This window comes from Ambystoma mexicanum, chromosome 3q (assembly GCF_040938575.1).
Source record: "Ambystoma mexicanum isolate Mex_15411 chromosome 3q, UKY_AmexF1_1, whole genome shotgun sequence".
NCBI classification, from domain to species: Eukaryota; Metazoa; Chordata; class Amphibia; order Caudata; family Ambystomatidae; genus Ambystoma; species Ambystoma mexicanum.
The window spans coordinates 455,358,127-455,374,400 of record NC_090926.1 but is presented as its reverse complement, the minus strand read 5'-3'; the positions used below and the strand labels follow the sequence as shown (position 1 = coordinate 455,374,400).

The 16,274-nt window shown below is 43.8% G+C and overlaps 1 protein-coding gene and 1 pseudogene across 5 annotated transcripts in view; both read left to right on the top strand.

Annotated features, from left to right (window-relative positions):
* The window catches only part of LOC138582666 (protocadherin gamma-C3-like), a 1,158,828-nt gene that overhangs the window by 156,448 nt on the left and 986,106 nt on the right, over positions 1-16,274 (top strand). The window lies entirely within an intron of this gene.
* LOC138582664 (protocadherin gamma-A6-like) lies at positions 7,803-14,279 on the top strand (annotated as a pseudogene).

Below are 16,274 nucleotides of genomic sequence, written 5' to 3'. Positions count from 1 at the left end.
ATGTAATAGTTGCAGACGGAAAGTGCCGTTTGCTTGTTTCTATAGAGCCGTTTGCCCTGTTGCGGTTCTGCTGCAGAAGAAACCAGAGGAAATGAGGTTGGGATCAATAGTTCGAATTATTGCTATTGATTTTGAGTTGCAGACACGACAATTCTTGTCAGGCAGAACACTGTGAGCGGTGACCGTTTCTTGCAATGAATACTACAGTGTAAAGGGTGGGACAGGGATACCTGCTTGCAAATTACATGATAGGCGATGTGGCTTCCTGTGCAGTGGAACCGCAGTGGTTTCTGAGCGTCATCATGGTGGTTGAAAATGCACTGATCATTTGTGATGTAAACGTCACCATGCGGGACATTCATGACACATGCTTTGTCTTTTGAAACATTTCTATCGATTGCGAAATGATGGTGAACGCCTTCCTGGGTGCACCCTTTGTTCACAGTGAACGGAGATCTGCATATTGGAATCAGCTGCTCGCAGGGCTGTAAGCCATGAATGCCCACACCAGTCAGTCTCCTCGTCTCTCTCAGTGGATGACTCTACCCAGGGCTCGAAATGTGCACTCCTCACTAGCCACTGCCATGCAATAATTGACTACTCGTGACTAAGGGATGGTGTGCTGTGTGTCTGCATAGAATTGTGTTGGCGAGTGACTTTGTATGGCTGGCTAGTAGCTTACAAGATGGAATTTTCTCCCTACTTTGCTGGTTTCTTCTACTCGAAAATCTCAAAGATTTTGGATACCCTCATCACCCACCACTCCCCCTCTCCACCTCCCTATTTTCTCGCATTCTCCACCCTGTCCTTCCACCTTTTGTTAGTTTTCTCCTGCCTCTCCAACTGAACTGCTTCCAATCCTCCAGTCTTCCAATTTCTCTTGCGATCCATTTGCACCCCAAATATTAAAGGAAATAGCCCCCTTGACTACTCCTCAGTGCTCCTCCCTTTCAATCTCTCAATTTATTTTCTCTGGGATTATTTCTGGCTGATACCAAGCCACCTGTATGTTTCCTGTTCTAATAAAAGATCCCTTGGTGGATCCCTAAATCCCCCAATCATTGCCCGGGTTACCTGCTATGTGCCTGGTCAATAATTCCCCATATTGTTGAATGGAGCGACATCACCATAGAGTTGTGGGTGCCTTAAGGATCTGTCCTTGCCCCTTCCCTCTTTACTCTATACACATCTTCAATGGGAGAAAAAAAAACTCCTAGGTATTCTTTTTTCATCATCTTTTTTGCTGACAATGCCTGGATCCTTTTCTCTTTGCCCTCCTTCTTTCTCCCCAGATCTCCCCACAAAATTCACTGACTGCCTGACAACTATACATCACAGGATGGTACTCTGCTCCCGTATGCTGAACTCATCAAAGACCAAAGTTATATATCTCCCGGGCCCCTCATCGGCACAAGTCACACTCTGGGGTTCTCTTTGACAAGACAATGACCTCCAACTCTAACAGTTCTTCATCTACCACTATGGTGGCCAGACGTACCCTCTTTAATATCTGTCGAATTCACCACATCTCTCCTTCCGCTGTCCCAAGACTCTATCTCTGCTCTTGTCCTCAGCCGCCTTGACTAGTGCTCCAACCCCCTATAATGCTTTACTCCTCTGAATAAGATGATGAACCCTGCCATCCTCATCCTCTTTCTTCTTTCCCAATCTGCTGCTACCTCCAGCCCCCTGCACCAGGTATGATGGCTAACAATGCACAACCACTCCCTCTTTAAACGCCCCTTACTGATGTTTAAATCGGTCCGCAGATTGGCACTTCCTGCCTGTCTGTTCCCATCTTTCGACAATCCTCCAGCATTTACTCTACAATCTGCAGCTATCGTCAGCCACTTTATCCTTCGCCCTCTTATGCTACCTCTCACTTACACACCTTTTTTCTTATTTGCAACCGGACCTAAAATCCAGCCCTCTGTTGCTGGCCGTCAAGGAAGCCCGAAAAAAGAAGCTTCTATGCCTTAAGGCAGCAGCTGCTTTTGCCTAGCCACTCCCCCCACCCTCTGCATACGCCACAAATGCACCCTTTATTGTATTCTGTCTCCGATATAAAATATTGACTGTATGTACCGTAGAAACTGTGCATACTCCCTCGCCAACCGTCCCCCATGTACTTAATGGTCTATCTGTTCCCTCCCCTTTGTACCACCACCTGTTAATACAACTGGTTTATGTTCAGTCATACATCCTCCTGCAATGTTGTAAGGCGCCCTGCCCTGGACTCATTTGAGCAGAGTTTTTTTTTTTTGTTGGTGTCAAAGTACTTTCCTGACATATTAAATACATACATAGATAATGCATCCCGAGTGTCTTGTCTCTTTTTGGATCACGCCCTGAGCCCGAGACTGACTCTTGTCATTCCTGTCCCATCATGCTCAAATTGTTTCCCCTCAGAGGACACACTATGTGAACTTTGGAGTGCCATAGGTTTCTGCCATCTTTCTGCTGTTGTTCAAACTTTAATGGGAGCCACTCTACGCTCTATTATAATCATGTTTTACACATATGTTGACGACACGCATACTGTTGTTCTTGGATGTAGATCTGACTTTTCCACTGCACATTATTCTTGTTTTGAATTCAGATGCCTGAAATGTGGACATCATGACACTGGAGCCTCCAAATAGCATCTGCAATGCTAATGTCTGCCTCCCCACCCCCAGTTGTTGGTCCTTGTCCAAGTCCAGTAAACCAGTTCTGCCATTTTGGGTTGGTCACTGGTGGCCAATTTACCATGATTCCCCGAGTGAATACGATGGTTTGGTCATGTTACTCAGGCCTGACAGCTCAGAAGGTTGCTTTACCATGTTTATTTTGCTCATTACGTTTTGCCACAGTACTACTAGTGTAGCAATGCACATGGCAAAGGGTTTAAAAAGTGCCACCCAGAATGCTGGTCAAAAATTCCCAATATAGGGAATACACCACCGGCTCTGAAATGGTTGCACCGGTTTCCTGTAGCCCCAACACATTACATATTAAGCCATTATGCACGACTCATAAAGCATTTCACCAGAAAAGCCCTAGATTTAGACCCAAACATTTTCTGTATTGTACACACTCACGTAGCTCTGAAGAGCCCATCAGAGACTATGGGCCTCATTACACGGATGGCGCTAAGGGATTACCGGCACCGGTAAGGGCACCGGTGCCGGTAATCCCTTAGCGCCATACTACGAGGTCCCTCAGCGGGTCCCGTCCTTAACGTGTGGCCAGACCACACGTTAAGGAAGGAACCCGCTGAGGGACTTTAGGGCAAATAACCGTGCCGCTATTAGCGGTACCGTTATTTGCCCCTTCCCCATTCCTATTGAGCCCTATAGGGGCTCAAATGAGAATGGGGAAGGGCCTTGGTGAATGGGGAATTACCGCCCCGCCAACCTTGGAATGGGGCGGTAATTCCCCCATTCACCAAGGCGGACTCTGTAAAATACCGGTGGCAACCATGGCACTAATAGCGCCATGGTTACCGCCGTCCGTGTAATGAGGCCCTATGTGTGATATTCCACACTCGTTATGTCAAAGTGGGTGAACAGACACGTGTTGCTCTGACTCCAGTCCTTTTAACTTCATTTGTTTGGAATAGTGAAACTTGGGTGACAATCTCATGTTTCGAAAATGCTGAAATACGCTTCTCTTCCCACCCTTGCATAGTGATGGGTTTTGTCAAGCTGCCTGTTTTTGCAACTCAGTGCAATTGTACCATTTCGAGCATAACAATATGAAATAGATTGCAGAGAGAACAGTGGCGCAATGCACTCCTCTCAGAGCAGTAGACCCGCCTTTTTGGTCGCAGTCTTCATTGGTTGAATTTAGAGATGTGTACCTCCTTCTAGTCAGTAGGTGAAGCTTTATTGTTTCTAAAATCTATTCTGACTGGATATTAATCATTGAGTCTGGCTGGACAGTTCATGAGATAAGTGCTCACCTCTGGCATATAGATAGAGAAAGACTTCACTTTGCACGTTGTAATGCCAGCAGGGCCGAATCATCCCTTCATCCTACCGAGCTTGAAACATTTAGTGCCATTTAATCAGGAATTTGATGTGCTATGTAAAAACCTGAATTTTAGTCAGGCCTTATAGACAAAGATCAAGTCGTGACTGTGGGTTAGTAACCAGCCCCCGTGTTATTGCCTGAAGAAAGGTCAAGGGCTATTGGTTGCAGAATGGTCACTTTACCATGCAGACATGAACCTTTCCAAGGTCTAAAGGTAGTTGCGAAACTAAAAGCAAAAATAATGGTTTGCTGCTCAATCAGAATGTTCAGAATTAGATCTATATCAAAGATTGCATTCTGAGCATTTTGAATAGCGGAGGGAAACATATAATGGAATCCATGTGCTCCTCAAGCTTTGTAGACCGGGTCTAAAGGCTCTTTTTATTCATTTATTGGATATTTGTAAGGTGACTATACAACAAATGGTGTTTCAAAGCGTCAGAAGACATAAGGGGGGAGGGGACAAGGGAGAAAGATAGCAATAACGGTCCTACTAGGCCTTGTGACATTTGGATAGTGCAAGTGCAGTAAAAGGAAGTGTGAGGGAGAGGAGAATGGGGGAGTGCCAATCTGCGAGGATGCGAAATGCTAGGGTGGAAAGGGAAGTGCAGGGTAAAGAGGAGGGAGTGCAAGTCAAAGGGGAGTGCAGGAGGAGGGGGGAGAAAGGGCAACAGGGGCTAGGTGAGTGCTAAGGGGAGCACAGGAGGGCAAGTGCCAGGGAATTGAATGGGGTCAGGGGGTGAGGGTCCACATGCTAAGTGCGAGGAGTGGGGTGGACCGGAAGGGGTTGGGAGGGCTGGTGCCCTGTAGAACTCAGAGGGAACAAGGAAACCAGTCACCATGGCTGACGGGGGTGTTAGCAGGGGAGAGGGAAGGAAGAAGAGAAAAGGAGAGTCTTGAGGAGATCCGGAACTTAAGGAGATCCGGCTGAAGCCTGAGAGGGGCAGGGAGACCATTGCAGAGGGAGGCTCCTGCGGAGGAGAGTGATCTACCCCGAACTCTCTGCTTAGTGAAGCATCTGATCCTCACAGAGTTGGAGCTAGAATACCAAAGGTCTCTAGCAGTGAGGTATTTGGGGAGAGAGTGTTAGATGTAGAGGGGTCTCAGCCCATAGAAAGCCTTGTGGATGATGCAGAAGGTCTTGAATTTGATCCTAGCAGCAACCCGGGAGGAAGTGGAAAGATTTTAGGGCTGGAGAGATGCGGTCCCTGGGCTTGAGGCCAAGGAGGAGTCTTGCAGTCCTATTCTGGATTTGTTGAAGGGGCAAAGGGAGTATAAGGGAAGATTGAGGAAGAGGCTGTTGCAGCAGTCTAGCCTAAAGAGGACCGGAGCTCTGGAGACATTGAGTTTCTGGGCAAAGGTGAGGAAAGGGACAATGCCTCTGAGGAGGTGCAGCTAATAGTGGGCTTTTTTGGCAAAGATCAGCAGTATGAGGAGAGAAGGAGAGAGAGGAGTCAAACATGATACCAAGGTTTTTTGCCTCACAAGAGGGTGAGGGGACCCATATAGGGCGGCCAGAGGGTAGGAGGGAAGGAGGGAGCAGGGGTCCCAAATAGAAGCATCTCAGTCTTAATAGCATTAAGGTAGAGATCATTGGCAGGACATCATACCTGAATAGCAGTCAGCCGGTCAGGGATGAGAGAGGAGGAAAAGAAGGTAGCAGAGCGTTATTGGCCCTAAAGACCGTGAAAGGGTCTTTAATGTGGTTATCTGGACTCTAATGCCTGGTACTGCCCAAGGGTGGCATCCATTAAAGTATTATAACTCCTGTACTTTACAGTATACATAAGTATGTGAATGTTGTTGGTGCATAAATCTTCCTAGGTGTTCACGGTGAGTGTGAGGCTGTGGTTACACCCTCACTGCTGGTAGCCTTTAAATGCATCATTGTGAACAAACTGTGTGCTGGAGGAACCATTCTGTGGCACATTATGTTTCATATAGCCCTCAGATTCTCCAATGACAATGCTCTGTGTGCATTCCAAGGAAAATAATATTAATGATGTCCTTTGAAAAGTTCATGGCACTTCCCCATTTGACAATCGTTGGGCCATATTAGCTGGTATAGCCTGGAGTTTCTTGATTAGCCATTAGATTGTCCCTTCATTACTTACCTCCAACTTACCTGGAGTTCATCTTGGCCACCTTCCAGCCCTCAGGACCACCCATTCTTCTCTCTTTGTCCCCAGCCATCACTGCTCATCGCTCTGCTAATTCCCCGTCGCAGACAGCCTCCTTCCTTGTCCGTCCTGCTCCTCCACTTCCTGGCAATATCTGTTGCAGCTTTGTGAGGATCTGCAGCCACTTCCCAGAACGATTACATTGTTGGAAAGTCCTGTTTACTCACATATGGCAAGGGCATCAATATGTGACCCACCCCCAAATGGTTTGGATTTCAACTGCCATGATCCTTCACTAGGATAGGGATCTTGGGGTTTAAAGTCCAAAACATCTGGGCGGTCAGTTAATGAATAACAATGCTATATAATATTAGGTGTGACACAGGTCATAATAGGTTTATTGACCCTGCCCTCGGGCCATACCGGAAGTTATGGACCTCTATACCTGGTTAAATGCCGTTGATTTGCACAGACCTCTAACTCTGTCTTTGGGACCCCATATCTCCCAGTATGACCCTCAGCCTATATCCATAAGGCGTAATTATGTACATGTTACATTGTGTGACACTGTCTGGCGCAACCTCATAGCAACCCCCCAATGACCTGCTCTACTAGAGATATGTTAAATAAACCAGGGAGCCCCAGAGCACGTTCTAACGCTTTTCCTTGCGAGATTGACAGCCACTCCCTACTTTTACCAGGATCTAGAGAAAATGAAAAGCAGGATCACAGAAAATGACAGGTGAAGTTAACATTGCTAGCTGACCCTCACAATGACAATAGCCAATGAGAGACCATCTTGGAAAACCTGCAAGTATGGGAATAAGCACCTCGATGGAATGCTTTTACCCCACCCTCCTAACCTCTGTCGCGGTTTAGGTGCCTAGAGGCCGAGGTAGTTTAGCCCCACACAAGTCATGAATGTTACGGCTCCATGGGCAACGGTGGTCTGAGGGCTGGGTTGATACTGCATCCCCCTTCACGGGCCCTATCACCTTCAGAAAATGGTGCTTCTTCAAGTTTTGCAGGATGCCAAATGCTTCAGCCTTTTGTATTCCTTCTATCACGGCTGAAACAAACCTCTCCATTAAAAGAGACACTCCGTGTGAGCAGAAACACTGTCGTCTATATTACATGCCCGTCATTCCAAATAAGGGCACATGATTCTGTACATCGAAATGTGCTTTCGTGGCTGATATCTGGAAGGCTGGTTTGGAAGCCGTTTTTCAGGGACTAATGGTATAATTGCATCAGCACATTTCCCCCAAAGTTAAACAGTAGTAATAACACGGCACATTCACCTAAACTGGCTTTTTCTTTAGTAATCATCATGTGCCCCAGTCTTCTGGGCTAAAACATATAACTGCGTTCGGAATTATACACAAGAGTGAATGTAGGTTTTTTGTGTGTGATTATACTGTTCGTTATATTCTGCACGCTATCCTCGCACCTTCGCTTACACGGTGGTACTTAGGTCTGTCTGTTTTCACTGAGTTATTGATGTCATGGTTTGTGAAACAAATACGTTGCGCGGCTGGACGCTATTGTTCACTGCTGCTGCATTTCGCAAAAGTAACACTGAGCGGCGCTGTTCATCAACCTTAGAGACACAGAACCAGAATCCCTCAGATCACGCGGTACAAATAATGCACAGAAGACTGAAGGACGAGCAAAGGATCGACGGAATTTGCATGAAGGCACCGACTCCACATCTCGTTTGTTTTCGGTGCACTCCTCTTCCTCAGAGAAAATATCACATTACTATATTATATTCTAGCGTATTATTCCATCAATCATCTGTCTGCCATGGCTCAGACACCGAGAGGCTGCTGCCCCCGGGCCCCTCTGCTGCTCGTTGCTGCAATGCTGGCAGTCTGGGGGGCCGCATGTGGGCAGCTTCGTTATTCCATTCCCGAGGAAATGAAGAAAGGCTCTTTTGTGGGAAACGTGGCTCTGGATCTGGGCATGGACCCCAAGGAGTTATCAGAAGGGGGAGCCCGCATCGTGTCCAGAGGTAGGAAGCAACATTTTACTCTCAATAGAAAAAAACGGACATTTATACACGAATGCATGCATTGACAGAGAAGACCAGTGTGGGCAGAGCATCCCGTGTTTGCTGGACAATGAAAGTGTATTCAGTGGCTATTGAGATCCAGGACATCAACGACAATTCACCCGCATTCTCAACTACCAGATTGTGTTACAGGTCATAGAGAGCAAACCACCGGGTGCGCGCTTTATTCTTCCCGACGCGCATGACCCGGATGTGGGAAAAACTCTCTCCAGCGCTATGAACTCACTGACAACAAACATTTCACGCTGGATATTAGCACAGCGTCTGACGGGGTCTCCTCTGCCGAACTGGTTCTTGGGAATGCACTAGACAGGGAAAAGCAGGACACTCACCAGCTGACCCTCACAGCTGTGGATGGAGGAGACCCGGTCAGGTCAGGCACAGCGCAGATCCGGGTCACTGTTCTGGATGTTAATGACAACGCCCCGGTCTTTAATCAGTCCGTTTATAAAATAAGCATTTTGGAAAACGTACTGCAGGGAGCTGTAGTGACGACAATCACAGCCACTGACAGGGACCAGGGAGCAAACGCAGAACTGGTCTATTCCTTCAATAAAGTTGCAGAAAAGATTTTACAAACGTTTCGCATGGATTCCAAAACTGGACAATTAAACACAATTAAATCTCTAGATTTTGAAGGAACTGAGCATTATGACCTCGAAGTTCAGGCCACAGATGGTGAAAGTTTATCACGTTGTAAAGTTTTAGTAGAGGTGATTAATATGAATGATAATGGCCCTGAAATATTAATCTCATCTCTGCTCAATCAGGTTATGGAAAATAGTCCAAGGGATACCATTATTGCCCTTTTAGAGGTTTATGACCGGGATGCATGGGAATACGGTGAGGTGACGTGTTCGATCCCGCATCATCTGCCCTTTCACTTGGAGAAGTCTTATGGAAGTTACTACAATTTGGTGACTGATGATTCCCTGGACAGAGAACAGGTCTCGGAATATAATATCACTATTACTGCCTCAGACAAAGGGAATCCACCGCTCTCTACAAGCAAAACCATCCACCTGCAGATATCAGATGAAAATGACAACGCGCCACTGTTTGATCAGTTATCATACACTGTCTATGTGATGGAAAATACACCTGCAGGAGCCTCCATTTTTAGAGCCCAGGCCACAGACAGAGATTGGGAACAGAATGGGAAGATCACTTACTCCATCGCTGATGGACTTATTGACGATCAGCCTCTGACTACCTATATCTCCATTAACTCTGAATCTTGCATCATCTATGCACTTCAGTCCATCGACTTTGAACAGTTCAGAGAGTTTCAGATCCAAATAAATGCTCTGGATGGCGGCTCTCCAGCTTGTGCGAGTAATGTCACTGTTGCTTTTCGTATACTGGATCAGAATGACAAGACCCCTGAAATAGTACACCCCTCAGCCCCCACGGATGGCTCCTCTGGGGTGGAGATGGCTCCTCGCTCCTCTGAGCCGGGGTATCTGATCACTAAGGTGGTGGCTGTTGATGGGGACTCTGGGCAGAATGCCTGGCTCTCCTACCAGCTGCTGAGGGCCACAGAGCAGGGCCTGTTTACTGTAGGTCTCCACACTGGAGAAGTCAGGACAGGTTGCCACATTATTGAAAAAGACACCATAAAGCAAATGCTTGTAGTCTCAGTGAAGGACAACGGGCAGCCTCCACTTTCTTCTTCTGTCACCATCACAGTAGTGTTGGCCTACAGCCTCACAGAAGTGGTTGCTGATTTGGGCACCTTTTCGTCACCTCCCACAGACACTAAATCCAATATCACCTTGTATCTGGTGATCGCCGTTTCTGTGGTTTCCTTCATGTTCCTGTTCTTTGTCATTCTGCTGCTGGTCCTAGTGCTTCGTGAATGGCGGGAGGCACAGCTCTTTAATTCATCCAGTTGCAACTTGAATGCCCTTCCCACATCCCAGTTTGTCGGGATCAATGGGGTCCGAACCTTCCTTCAGACTTATGCTCATGATGTGTGTTTAACAAACGATTCAAGAAAAAAACATTTTTGTGTTCCTGGTTCACAATACTAACACCCTTTCACAGATAATGGGTCTCTTATAAAAATGGGCCCCCGTTGATAGAAGATTTTTCCAACGTTGTCCAAGAGGACCAGGCCTTTATTCCGGTATGTTATATCATTTTCAATATTTGCTTTTATGTTCAAAATGATCCGTTTATTTTTTAAACTAATAGATGGCAGAATTACTGAAAACCATAACTTGTTTTATAATTTTTTGGTGCTGTATCATCGTTAGACGTGCTCAGAAAAAAAGAAAAAGAAATATGTATTGACTGTGGTATCAGGTGTTGCTTCTCAGAAGTTCTCTTAATAATTGGTAATCAAATTCTGTAAAGAAGACATGTCCCTGTTATATTGTTATATACCCCAAAAAGACTTGGGGCCAATCATACCCATGGGGCCCTCTCATGTCTGTACCCATGTGACCACAGTGAGAATTATTTTCTGTTGTTGTCATTGGATCTTTTATAGAAATGCCTACCATGCCTGTCTCAGCCAGACTCAGTGAACGGCCTGTCAACAAAGCAGACATCCACAATGTGTTTTAAGTGTGGAATTAATGTGTTCTTTCCCTCAAGAACCAATATTTTACACATTAGTGTGGTCAGTCCTAATGATAAAGTAACTCTGTAAGAATGCTGAATGAGAATGCAACAATGTACCCTTGACCACCACCCTGTGGTAAAAACATTGCTAAAGAGAAAAAATAATATTTGATTGGTATTTTTTCTGGCAATGCTATTGATATCCATGAACCGCATAGGTGATTGTCATTTTGTATGTTTTCCGCTCACCCTTCTTTGTTCTACTCCATCATAGTCCATCACCTGTGTCATAGTCTCACATAGTCCTTCTCCTTTGTGCGTATGCTTCTCCATCACCCTAGTCCTTATCCTTTGTCTGTGTGCTTTTTCTTCTTCTTTATTATACTCCTTCTTTATCTTATTTCATTGTCACAGACCTCTTCCTTCATCATAGCCCTTTGTCATAGGCTTCCTCTTTTGTCCTGTTCTTCTTCTTCATCACAGTCTGTCATGGTCCTTTCCTATCATATTATTCTGTTATCGTAGCCCATCTCCATCATATCTTTTGTCATTGTCCTTCATCATCGTGATTAATCTAATCTTCCTCAAAGGCCTTCGGTATAAGCCATATCACTTTCCTTTGTCATTGTTCTCCTTTGTCCAGGCCACTCTTCTACATCTTTGTCTTTTTCCTCCATCATAGTTATTTTCCTTTGTCATAATCCTTCGACACAATCTGTCATTATAGAACTTAACCTTCATCATAGTCTTTTTGCCTAGTCCTTATTCTTCCTCATAGCTCATCATCATAGACCTCCACCTTCATCAAAGTCTTCAGCTCTATTCATTCTCTCTCCTTTTAGGCCTTCAGAATAGTCCTTTGCCATATTAAGTTTCCTTCATCATAGTCCTAAATCACGGGCCTTGTCATTTACCTTCATCAAAATCCTTCTCCTTTGTCCTAAACATTCTCTAACATCATAGTCCATTTCCTTCAACTTAGTCCTTCATCTTAGTCATTTTCCTTTGTTATAGTACTTCACCATAATCCGTCATTATTGTCCTTCGCCATCTTCATGGTTCTTTCTCCTTGTCCTTCTCCTTCATCATACTTCCTTTGTACTAATACTTCTCCCTTCTAACATAGCTTCACCATAGTCCTTTGTTGTAGTGCTTTCCATTCACCACAGTCCTTTGTCTTAGTGCTTTCCATTCACCATAGTTCTTTGTCTTAGTCATTTTCCATATTCATTTGAGTGTCTCTTTCATCTTAGTCACTCACCATAGTCTGTTCCTTCCACATAGTCCTTCTCCTTTGTCAGAGACCTTACCTTTCATCATAGAGCTTCTCGTTAATCATAGCTCTTCATATAAGTCCTTCATTGTAGTTCTTTGTCACAGTCCTTCCCTGGCATCATAGTCCTTCATTTTAGTCCATCATAATACCTTATCATTTTTCCTAGTCCTTCACCTTCTTTGTTATCTTTCTTCTTTAACTTAGCCCTCCTCCTTTACCCTTGTCCTTCTCCTTTGCCGTAATCTGTCATCCTTGTACTTCTTCCACTCCCCAGTACTTTACCTTTCTCCTATTCCTTCATACTAGACATTCAACTCCCTAACCATCCTTCATCCTTGTCCTTTTCTGTCTTCATAGTCCTTCTCTTTTGTCCTAGTCCTTAGTCTGAGCCCTTCTTCCCTCCTAGTCCTTCCCTTCCATCATACTCTTAATCATACTCATTCTCTTTAATTCTGTACTTGGCCTATTTACTAGTCTTTCTCCTTCTTCCCATTCTGTTGTTCTATTTCTTCTACTTTATTTTAGTTATAGCCCTTCATCCTAGTCAGACTGTTCCTAAGCACAGCCTCTCACTCAGTCACAGTCACTGTTTGCCTCTCTCTCATCCCCACTCTGTATCGCTTCATCTATCTGCTCTTCTTTTCACAATCCATATGTCCCTTTTAATAACAATGTCACTTGTTTTCTAACTTGTGTGCTCCCTATTTCTCTCTCTTCCCCTCTTCTCACTGGGTAGTGTGGAAATGGCACAGGAGAAGGTGATGAAATAATTGGATGCTGAATGGAGCCTTTCCAAGGAGAAAGATGCAGGAAGCACACAATAGGAAGTTGTCTCTGAGATGTTGCCTTGTTATTCTGAAGGAATCACCCCCTAAGCCTGCATATGGATCTGTGTGTGGTATTTCTGCATTTCCAAACTGGGGGCATCGCTTTGTTGGAGGCTTCATGATATAACTATCATGATTACTTTTTTAAAAAAATCTTTTATTACTTGTATTTAATCAAACAAAAAAAGATTTTTACAAGAGTGAATTTCATTCTGATCGATTTCATGAATGTTGATGCCCTCCTTCCATGGGTATGGCTGCTGTGCTGGTTTTGGTTTGTGGTACAACACAATACTATCATCTTGCTGCAACCAAGAGTTATCAAACTTTGTTTTCCATGTGTCACATGATCTCCTATATAATGCATATCTTTATTCTGTTTCAGAGTGGTACGTTCCTTATTGTTGACCAACTTGGCTCTATAGTAAATGGATTATTAGGGGTTAAACTGTTCTGTTACTCATTGTTTATGGCCGTCTACAATTGGGATTTGGAGTTGTTTTTAACATGATTGATTATGCAATACAGAGATCTAAAAGCATTTTATGGGCCTCCATAGCAGTCTCTATAAAATGAAGTCCTTGTACCTCCGCTACAGTGTTAAAGTTTTCAATTAGCCGGCAGTACCGCCTACCTGCTTTTAAAAATGTCTAATGTTGATGGTCCTTAATCTATGGAAGTCCACTGATGTATTGTCCCTGGTGACTGTTCCATTTACTCCCTCCTACAACCAGTTCAGAATGCCACTCGAACTCACCCCCATTGTAAGAAGCTCACTGCTTCCGGTCAAATCTAATTTCTTATCTATTGTATGTTCTATTGCGATCAAAAGAGCATTGTTTTTCCCTGTATATAAATAAATAAAAAAATGAAAGAGCCATAAGAGGTGAACAACTCATATAATAAAAGTCATAGGCTGGCTGGATGTTCTTTCAATATTTTTGATTTAATAAATGTTGTGCAGTTTAATGATAGTACCCTCCACACCATTTCTTATAAGTAATCAAATGTTATCTAATTATCTGTAAAATGTTGAACCCTCTTTTCTAGGAGCCCAATTTAATCTGTAAATGACCAGGAAAAAATTACATTGATATCAACTCAGCCAGGCGTGCAAGTTGTTCAGCCATCAGTATTTTTCTTCGCAGAAAATTGAAGAACTGTCCACTAAATATTGTTTTGACGTTAGTTGATATTGCATAGCAATATATGTTTTGTTAGGACGGATTCAGATGAAAGAGCTTTGCCAGACAAAATACAATGGGCATTGTTGGTAACGTCCTAATATCAATTGTAAGTTGCCATTTTTCCTCCAAAATCATATAAAGGCAATGTAATGGACAAGGACAATCACAGAAAAACAATGTGTTTACTTTTTAAAAGCAACTCTGATGATGGACAACAATATGTGCATATTACCTGCTCCTTCACCTGTTTGTCGGACAGTGCTTTTGCAACCTTCATTTGGGATGTGGGTTATGGAGATCTTCATATTAGGAGATTTGCTAATGCTAAAGCACTGGGTGTGATTGCATTGTACGGAGGCAGAATATTGCTCTTACCCTTTGATCACTCCCCAGTATTTTCCACAAGGACTCATAATCTGGCTCTTAAGGCTGATCGATAGCCATCCTGTGCAAAATTGTTATGATACATGTCACTTCAACATAAATTACTATTTTACATTCATATAATTTTCCGAAGGATACCCTGCAAGCTGAATGGAAATCTAAAGAAAAATAACAAAAAGGTGGGCATGTGAACAGCATAATATCAATGCGCAAGGTCCCCATCCAGATCGGTTTTTCTAAAAAAGTCCACAGATATAAAGTGAAAGGTTTTTAAATACAATGTTTTTGTGTTTTTCAATGAGCCTTTTATCTCCACACAAACTCGATTAGCCGGAGAAAAAAAACGTGCCAGAAATTGCCTCTTGCTTTCAGTTCAGACGTTTGGTGGTCAAACATGTTGCTCTGCTTGGGGCACGACCACAGCGGTGCATCCTTGTTCAAGATGCTGATCTGATATCTCCAGTAGATCTTCTCTTGCATGTCTGCATTCTAGACTGGAAATGTATTTCTCCCATTATAAGTCTGCACAGGGCTCCTGGGACACTACTTTAAGCAAGGAGAAGTAGGCTACCAATACTTCTTTTTCTCTAGGCTGGTAAGCACCCACTTTTTCGAAATTCGGAGATCATCAAATCTTGAGAAATGTGCATTGAGGGATCTCAAATTACACATGCTATTCACCTACAGTTCTAACATCGCTGATGGGCTTTCTTGCAACAGCACTGTTCTTCTTTGTTCCACTTCCCCTCTAATTGCAAAGGGGCCTCAGCTGCGGGGTTGAGCTTGTTGCGCAATTCCAGAATATTTACCAAATGCTTGACCTAATTAATACCTCAACGGCTTTCCTGGCCAGGTCCCTTTGTGGGATTCTGGTGAGAGGCTTTGCACACAATCACATGATCCCGGGATGGCTTTGATTCAGCCTGTCCAAGACAAGAGTATATTTTGTTTTGGCTGGCTAAACGGAAGTTAAACTAAAACCTGTGCAAAATTCTAATTCAGGAATAATTTCTCACCAAAGCACTTGGAAATATGAATGATACTGTAGCAATAAGAGATGACATGTAATCTACAAGGGCTGACTGCTCTTGTTAATTTTACACAGAATCCCATAGGGCAGAGGTGGAAATGTAGGGCCCATCCTACACTGGTTTCAAAATGCCGTGCCAAAGAGATACATGTTTAGAATATTACAGGAAGGCCCCTGAGGTCCAGTAAATGCATCATCTAAAAATCATGAAAAGCTGCTTTATAGAAGATCCTTGGATAGTGAAACTGTCTTTGAGTTCAGTATCATAAATACAAATACCAACACGCAAGTCTCCTCATATTCGATGCAACGATACTCGGTTACAACACTGCTATATAGCAATCAACATGCCCACGTTTGGTAAAACAACATTTTGAATGTTGAAGTGAACAACATAACAAATGTTCCCGTCTATCATGTAAATCCCTACGATTTCGTTCTTTAAGCCCAATATATTTGCCCCACCTTGCTGCTAACAAATAAAGAAACGCAGAACACGCTTTGCAGTCTTACATTGCCTTTAATTCTCAGACATGCGTTATTCAGGCACGTCTTACATACGATTAAGAGCTGGTCAATCAGTAAGGGTGGTTGAACTAATTTGGGCAAAATGCGTTTGACTCGAGTTTTGGGTGTTTTGATTGCCATGAACCTTCTTAACTTTTCTAGAGATTCATCCGGAAACGTTTCAGGTCTCAAAAACAGGTTATTATAATTATTTATTTGCATCTAATTATTCATGCACATTACAAGAGACATGTTTACTGCTTCCAATCATGCAGTAATAATGATAA